Genomic DNA, 8,968 nt, shown 5'->3' on the forward strand with positions numbered 1-8,968 from the left:
TTAAGTGTCTGCTAAAAAAGTGCTTTATGACTATGTTAATTTTTTTAGTCTCTTGTCTCAGTTAATTGATCACCCTGTGATTAAACTGTCATCTGCATTTGTCAGTTTTTTTATGCAAAATGAACTATTCAGGTAGTACCTACATAATTGTATGAGTTTATGAGTTAGTATTTCCATAATAGCCATTAATATAATTTATACTTACCTTTTAATATATTGGAAAAATTTGTTGATTTGGGCTTGCTATGCAGGGACCAAACAATATATATGGACTACATTACTTAATATATGTGTTTCATTAAAATATATGTGATTTCAGTATTTTGTGGGCCAGAACATGAATTATATTTTCAATATCACCTCATAAATTTATAAACAAGAACATATTATATGACCCAGACACACTCTTTTTCAGAATGTAGAAATCTACTAACAATACACTTCTTTTAGTGTATATCTTTTAAATTTTGACAACGTAGCCTTTCTCAGAGTATAGAGGTTAATTGAGTAATGATGTAAATATTTTTTAGACTAAAACATTTAAGGTCCTCTTAGAAGATATTTATAGAAAAATCTAAACTTAATTAGGGATGAAAACTCATTCTCCAGAATGAACTCCAAACATCCATAATCAAATTTAAAATACTCATATTCAAAATTAAGAAAACAGTAGCATCTCTGCCACGGAAATCAAGTGTAAATTTTATCCATATTTAATTTTCCTATCAGTTACCAGATTATTGATATAATACATGTATTCTATATTTAAAACATATGTATGTTCATACATGTATATATTTCTATAACTTTTTCTGAGAGTAAAGAATGATATTTTGGTGAAATAAACATTAATATTTTAAGTAAAAATTGCACCTTTAAAAGTGATTAAATTCATGCTATATTGCCTTGTAGAAATTACCAACTTAAAATATATTGAACAATATATCAAAGTGCCTGTTTCTTTATGCCCTTTTCCAATGAGAATAGCATAAATGGTAAAACCATTGCTAATCTGCTGGGTAAGGAATACTGCAATGTTTCATTAGTTTTCAATTATTTCATTGCTAGTACATCCAGTCCACCTTTAGAACAGACTAAGGAGACAGGACCTAGAACACAGAGTAGTCAGTGCAGGGCAGCAAGAATGACTGTGGTGGATAGACCCAAGGGTAATGACATGTCTCCTGTACCAGGATAATAATACGATTTTGGCAGTGGACCTGAAACTCACAGTCACTCTGACTGGCAGGTTATGAGACATACAGCATTATATACAAAACTTGAGGCATGCCTCTGCAAGCACTTTGGGAGGCATTAGGGAGCTTCTTTCATCCTCTGAGATTTTTTATCCTAGTTCTGTTATAAATCAAAGTGAAGGAAATGTCAACTCAATTGGCACGCTTGTCCACATTCATGCTTTGATTAGATCTTTGTAGTCTGACCTAGCCCTCACTTTCCAGGGACAAAACTCTTATTTTCTATGAGAAATCCCCTCCCTGCCATATTCTACTTGGCCTGCATGAGCTGACACCACATAAAAAGATTCATGTGACCAAGGCTGACCAATCAGAGAACTCATCTCTGACTTCCTGATTGGTTCAGAATGAGTATATGTTCCAACAGATCTAATTTCAGCTTAGATTTTGCTGGAAGGAGGTCTTTTTTCTTCAGAGTAGCTGAGAAAGTTGGATGTAACCCTGAAACTGTGCGTGGTCCCCTTGCCACTTGTATGCCAACATACCGGAAAACAAAACTGAGAGATGGAGAAAGACAGAGTTCAGAAGTCATAGTTTAAACAGTTGAATGTAGCTTTACATAGATTTTCCAGGTAAGTGAGCAAATACATCTTTCTTTCCATTCAAGTCAATTGTGTTGGGTTTTTGATATTGATGCTGAAAGATTATTGATTGATAGAGTAATTCATGTTCTTTATCCCTTGTTCTTTTGCAGTGTAATTTTTTTTTTTCATTTATTTATAAGAATTCCCTTTACTTTTTAATGATGTTTATGGTGTTTTTTTGTCACAGAGTTTTGATGATTTTACATTTTTATGCAATTGAGTCTAACATTTATTTTCTTCCTGGCATAACTACATGTTTATAAAATCATAATACACCTACTCATTTCACCTAATTTTTTTTTTAAAAAGTCGCCACCTGCAACATACAGTAAATTCCCATTTTTGCAGGTCTCTCTTTTTTGTTTCATTACTTTCTCTGCCTTTTAAAATAGTAACATGCTCATTTTAATTATGTTATCTTTTGACACTTTTTAATGTCATTGTATTTTTATCCCTGAATAATTTTCCTTAATGTTCTCACATTTTTATTGCTTTTATTACTTTCCCATTTAAGAGCATAACATATCTCATCTGTTATTTAAATTTCCTCAGTGATGTTTTATAGTATTTCCCAGAGGCCCTGCACATTTTCTTTTAATTTTTCTCCAAGGAACTCTATAGTGTTTACTTTTGTAAATTAATTTTTTCCATTATAGCACACTACTGTGTATTGCAAATATATTAGAAAACTATGAATTCTGGCATGTCTTTTTTATAAGATATATTACTCAACTCATTAGTTTCAATAACTATTTAAATCTCCTGGGATTAATTGGTAGAGAGTTGCATTTCTGTAAACCTTAATAATTTGCCTTGTCCTTTCCAGTATTCATAACTCTTTTTCCCTTTGTCAATTGGCTAATATTTCCAATAAGATGTTACGTATTACTGGTAATGGGTATACTTGTTTGATTTCTGACATTAGTGGAAATACTTTAGAGTTTCCAGTAATACTGTGTTGACTAAGTGTATGTGTATATATATGATTGTATATATTGTTAAAAGATAAACTGAAACATACTACAATTTTTAAAAGCTTATATGAGCAAACATCAATTCTGGTCAGACAGCACCAAACAGGAAGTGGTTAGGAATTAGGAGCATGATGCTTATAGGGAAGTCATGGAAGCAGAGCAAAGAAACGATTTGATTGGGTACAGCTTGAGCAGTTGTATTATTAGGGAAAACGTATTTGGCCGTTTGTAATTGGTTGTTCTTAACCTTGAAGCACTTGCAAGAATTGACTTTGGCTTAAGGTTCAGTTTGCTTACGTAGGCTACCAAGAAGTCTAATGGCCTCCTTGTTTGATTATTTTAGCAATGTATACACACAGCTTAAACTGACATCATATGCAATGTGGTTGGATTGACAGGAAGAGTCTTGGGGCAGAGCAGCAGACATGATCTTCTGCAGGGGATGGACATGTAACCAAAATCTATATGTGCACCTTCGTAAACTGGATCATGCACTGTTTTATCTAAAGAGGCAAGCGCTGTTGAGCCTTGAAATTGTCAAATATTCTTACTAAATTTTTAAAAAACCACAGTTTTTATATATAAATGTTGGCAAATCTTTAAGAATAGGCAAGATTGTACTGTAGTAATGAACAATTTGAAAATTCTAAATGATAATGAAATGCTTTCTTTATTTTCCCCAAGGCCAGTATGTTTCTTTGATTATTCTCATTTTCATGTTTGACTTAAGATGGTTGGATGATTTCATTTTCATTTATAAGCAGCGGAGTTCATTTCCTGTCCTCCTACGTGGCATCACAGGTTCACGGCAGCCCTGTCTGCTCGCCTCATACTCACTCCAGGCTGACTGAGTTGCAGCAGGAGGCAAGGGGAACGTGGCAAATCATCTGGTGGTCGTTCTTAGAGCCAAAATTAGTCAATAACACTTTACATATGGAAGTAGTCACATGTCAAGACTAATGTCTGTGAGGACAGGAAGTGTCATTCTTCCCTAGAATGGGCCAGAGAATGGAAGCTAATCCAATCTATAGCAACTGCTTCATAATGCATACAAATCCAGAGTGATACAAACAAAGCTTATCAGCGAACCAGGTTTGGCTTGTGGGTCACCATCCTATAAACTTTATTTCATGCTCTTTAGTTCTAAATTCTAGTTTGAAAACTATGTGATTGATGGTCTCCAATTCACTGACCCAAAAAATACAGTTGATGCAGTGGATTGCAGCTCTAAGCCTTCCAATATCCCCTGAAAAATTGGAGAAGCAAAACTCCACAATAGCCTTTGGCAGCCTTGTGGAAGAATCATTGAACCATAAATCTTGAGTAATCATGTAACAAAAACTAGAATTAAAATTCTTTCATGAAAGTCATAACAAGCACACAGTCTCCCATGATTTACCTACAAATTCTTAACTTGCTTAAAAATCTAAACAACTAGTCTTCTCTGGTGTATTTATTTCTAGCTGTTATATAAACTAGACATATAAATTTAAAAATCTATTTCCCTAATCAAATAATGGACTTTAAAAATAAACACATTTCAAAAAAATTCCATTAATTTTATCACTTGTCAGCATTTCTTATTAAATGTTCAGTAGACTTTGTCAAGATATTTCTCATTGTCTGAAAATGTTTCTTGAACTAATATAGTTTTTCCAAAAGATTATTTAACCATTAGAATGGACAAAGAGATATTCCACTTGTATCCCTTTTCAAAGAAAGATTTCTTATCAGAACCTCAGAGAGTGCTGTCAGTGGACCACATTCAGCTGCCAGGCCTTTCTGGATTGCCTGGACCACTAGGCCCAAGGTTATGCTGTTTTCACAGTTTCGTGTATCCAAAGACTGATTGACATGGGGTATGTCAGTTAGCCTGGACGTAGAAGGTAGAAGAAACTCACAGTCTTGGCCCAACTCAGAACAGTGCTAGTATATTAGCTCCAAAGCTCCCTGCGGAATCAGCTAAGGCACATCAGTGGATGCACAACCTCTCCTTTTGCCAGATTCCACTGGTGTCCCCTCCTTTCTTCCCTTCCAAAGTTACCTACTGGAAGGAATTCCCTAAAAAGCCTTCTACAGGCTAAACTCCATTTCAGAGTCTGCCATCAAGACAACTCAACCTAAAAGAATCTTTATCTTTTTATTACCTTGTGTCATGGTACATAAAGTAGGAAGAAAAAGCCAGAAATTATAAATATCTAGAATTTAATATTCACAGAATAAAAACTCTAATGAAATTTGAGAATTATAATATAAATTTTAAGAGAATAAGAGAGAAAGAAACAATCTTAAAGGACTGTGGTAGAATTAGTAAATATTTTAAAATCTCATCTATTGACATGGTTGATTTTATTTTTATTGCATTTTATTAGTAAATATTATTTAGCATGTAGTGACTATTTTGTGATGAAGTCTGGCATGAATGGATGATTCCTGTCTTGTTCCCTGAGCAAATACTGCACTGTAGTATCAGTCAGATCTCCCACATGTGCCATTGGCCACTGGAATGTATTGCCATGTGACTGCATGTGGGGAGAGGAATGAGCTGGGTGAGTGGGAGAGCAGACATGGAAGGACCATTGCGTTCTGCTGGTGGTGGTACAAATCTTTCAATGCTACTGACTTTTAAAAACCGTTGCATTAAATATTTGGATAAAAATAGAAAAAAAGTATTTTAAAAAGTAGAGAGACAATGGAAAATAAAGGGGGGAAAGTTGCTGTGTACTGAATATTTTTTAATGTTCTAGGTATTTGGCTATGTATTTTTCTCATCTAGTCCTCCTGAGAAACCAAAATTTAAATCATTTGTTTAAGGTTTCCTATTTAGCAAAAGAAGTCTCAGGTTTGAACCCAAGCAGTCTGTCCCCAGAGAGTATACTGTGGAATTATAGCACAGTGTACTTAACCCTGTCTTTAAACCAAATGTTTGGTACAGAAAACAGTTGCTATGAAACTTCATGGGTAAGATGAATTGGAAAACATAGCAGGATGGATTGAGCATTTGACCTGTGTCTTAAAGTACTGATATGAATTTGAAATGAGAAGGTATGAGGTATGTCGGGGGAATATTCAAAATTCTGTGTGTGTGTGTGTGTGTTTGTGAACTGTATGTCTGCAGACAGCAGAAGAGTGAACAAAGCCATGGAGATGAGATGGTGCAAGGCAAACATTCTCCCTTAAATTATTGATTTCTTTTAACTTGTGTAATTAATGAGAAGCATATAATTATCCCTGGAGAATACATGAACAAAAACTGTATCAGTATTAATATATCACAAATTTGACATATAACCAAAGTGGTAGGAAAAGCGAAATGTACTTCTTTACAGAATTCAAAGCTTTAAGGCAAATTCATGGTTCCTTGCCTCCCCACCATTGAAGTTGAGAGTGTCATACACTGACTCATCCTTCCTCTCATTTTTCTTTTTAGATTATTGTGAATATATTTGATTGAAGCTTGGTATACGGACACACATCTATATTTAGATATTAATTGGAAGGGTACCTTTTCTCTTACGTAATCATTGCTAACCATGCTCACTAAAGGGTTGAAAAAAAAGTCAATGGTCAGTACTTGCTTGTTGGCGCATGTCCTGATCCAGCCTTTCTCAAAGGGGGAAGAACAGAAGCCCTCACTGCAAAACAACCCTGTGGGGAGGGTGTCTGGTCAAATTCCAAGTGATCTTTGGCATACTCTCCTTTGTTTATGCTATCCTTAGTCAACAAAAATTTTTGGATACCACTGTCACTGTTTTCAACCTGTGTGATCATGTGCCTCATGTGATCATGAGGCAAAGACTCTCTTTTTTTTTCCCCCCTAAATATTGAATCTCCATTGCCTAGCAAAACAAACAAACAAGCAAAAAGCAAAAAACAAACAGAAAGCTATCTCAGGTAAATGCTTAGTAAATATTTACTGAATTAATACATAGTCATTTGATGTAACATTGAGAAATTTTTTCTCTGTGTGTATGTCCCAGTACACATTTGCTGATAGACCCTGTTGGAGAATGTTGCTATGTAGTTTAGAAATCATTTCAGAGATGGTAAATACCAGTTTAAATGGCATATGACAAAGAAAAATTGTAATTATGTCAAAGTCTTCTTCTTGAACAAACCATAGTGTATATAGAAATTTCTCCTGAAGAGTTTAAGTTGTTTTGTTATTTCTGTAAGTGATCATAATATTGAATGCACCATTATTAGCATTTAATTGGAATCTCAAACTGAATATATGACAAACTATTTTTTTGTTGGGGAGAATATGACAAACTTTTACAAATGTTTCATTTAAGGTAGAAGCTATAAATATACTGTATTACTTTGTTTTCTTTCAACTTCTATAAGGTTATTTTCATTTATTTCTTTTTACAAGTGATTGATAAGACTCTTTAAGAATTTTTCAATGAAATTAATGGCTTTTTCCCCCCAATTAATTGCATGATTTCTACTAATACACCATATTCCACAAAATGTATAAAATAGTTTTAAAGCCAAGAGTGCAAAGACAGAATAATAATGCTGTATGGTAAAAGTGCTAGTTGAATATAAACTACGTGGTATTGGTAAGAAAATAGGGCTTTTTGTTTAAAAAAAAAATGAAGTACAAGAGATTGAAAGCAAATATTGCTGAATATTTTTTATTTGCCAGTATCCCCTGATAAAAATCTCATTATAAAAGGCCTGTCAGATTTTCACTTCACGATTTCCATTTTGTTTCTAAAATAGTCAGTCTGGAAATATCTGTGAGCACTTACTTCCAATTTTAAGTTTAGGGGAATGAAACTAGAAATTGGCCCCAAAGCATATTCATTTTTGTACTGCTGCAAAATTAAATCATTAAAGTTTTATAATTTAGGCATGTGTATCTTTATGCCTTGGAAATGTTTTATATACATGGTATATACAGTAATATTTTCAAATGTGATATGTATATTTATTGTTTCCATACCCATTTAATTCTATTAATTTTATGTTTACCCATTATCTGTAAAATATTCATTGTGCTTCCCACTTATGCGTACTGGCATTATATCCACAGTATTTTCAGTAAAATATTTACTGACCAAACACATTTGAAGAATATGATTAAACATTATAAGTTGAAGAGAAGTGAAATCTATCCCTTTAATAATTCCACAACATATTGCTTTTAAGAATTTAGAAGTTAATTTATTTGGAAATATACGTACTAATTCTGAGAAGGTGTTGAAATCCATTGTCCCTAGAACATGGAAGGCAACACACAAGGGAAACAGAGTGAGCTTTAAAGCAGCCACAGCAATGGAACTGTGGACAATTTCCTATTTCTTAACTTGCCTTTCTTTTATCAGGAAAATGGCATATAATGATAAAATGTACCAGAGTGGGCTGTTATAAAGGTTAAACTTCCTAACACGTACACTTGGGCATATTAGTGCTTTAGAATTGTTGACTTCTTTGCTTTTCATTTCTTCAGCCTTCTCTTTCCTCCTTGGTAATATGTTGGTGCCTAGCAATGTGACCTCAGTGTTAGAATATTTGGAGATAAATGTAGCTCTGTCATTTAACAGCTGTCAGAACTGGGGAAAGATATTCAACCCTTCTTCCTTCTGTTTCCTCATCTGTAACTTGGGGATGGTAATATCAGTACTTATCTCATAGGGGTTTCCCTGAGTATTAAAGAAGCTCAAACATGAATGAGTAATGCCTGGCTCATAATAAAAGTACTAAAATTTTAGGTAGTCTCAATACCTAGAAACAGAGGTTGTGATTTCTCAATAATACTTACCTATGACAGTAGTTTTCCAACCCTGTAGTGGGTTAAAGAATGTCACTCCAAAATTCATGTCCACTCAGAACCTCAGAATGTGGTCTTGTTTGGAAATAGGGTCTTTACTGATGTAATTAAGATAAGAATCAAGATGAGATCGTGCTGGTTTAGTGTGTACCTGAAATCCAGTGAGTGTGTCCTTAGAAGAGATGAAAAGGACACACGAACAGAGAGAAAAGGGCACTATGAACATAGAGGCAGGGATTTCAGTGTTGTGGCTACAAGTCAGGGATCACTGGCAGCTTCCAGAAGCTAAGAGAGAGGTGTGGAACTATTTCTCCACATCAGTAATGTGGAATAGGATGTATAGAGTGTGAGAAGATCAAGCCTTTGGCACCTCTC

At 34.2% G+C, this 8,968-nt stretch overlaps 1 long non-coding RNA gene across 1 annotated transcript; it reads right to left on the reverse strand.

The window, feature by feature from the left end:
* Window positions 1–1,498: 1,498 nt before the first annotated feature.
* Window positions 1,499–8,756, reverse strand: LOC116665113. The gene is made up of 3 exons (XR_004321685.1): window positions 8,745–8,756; window positions 4,189–4,199; window positions 1,499–1,574 (listed from the first exon to the last, which is right to left on the reverse strand). It is a non-coding gene; the product is annotated as an uncharacterized LOC116665113 (long non-coding RNA).
* Window positions 8,757–8,968: the final 212 nt, after the last annotated feature.

This window comes from Camelus ferus, chromosome 7, assembly GCF_009834535.1.
Source record: "Camelus ferus isolate YT-003-E chromosome 7, BCGSAC_Cfer_1.0, whole genome shotgun sequence".
NCBI classification, from domain to species: Eukaryota; Metazoa; Chordata; class Mammalia; order Artiodactyla; family Camelidae; genus Camelus; species Camelus ferus.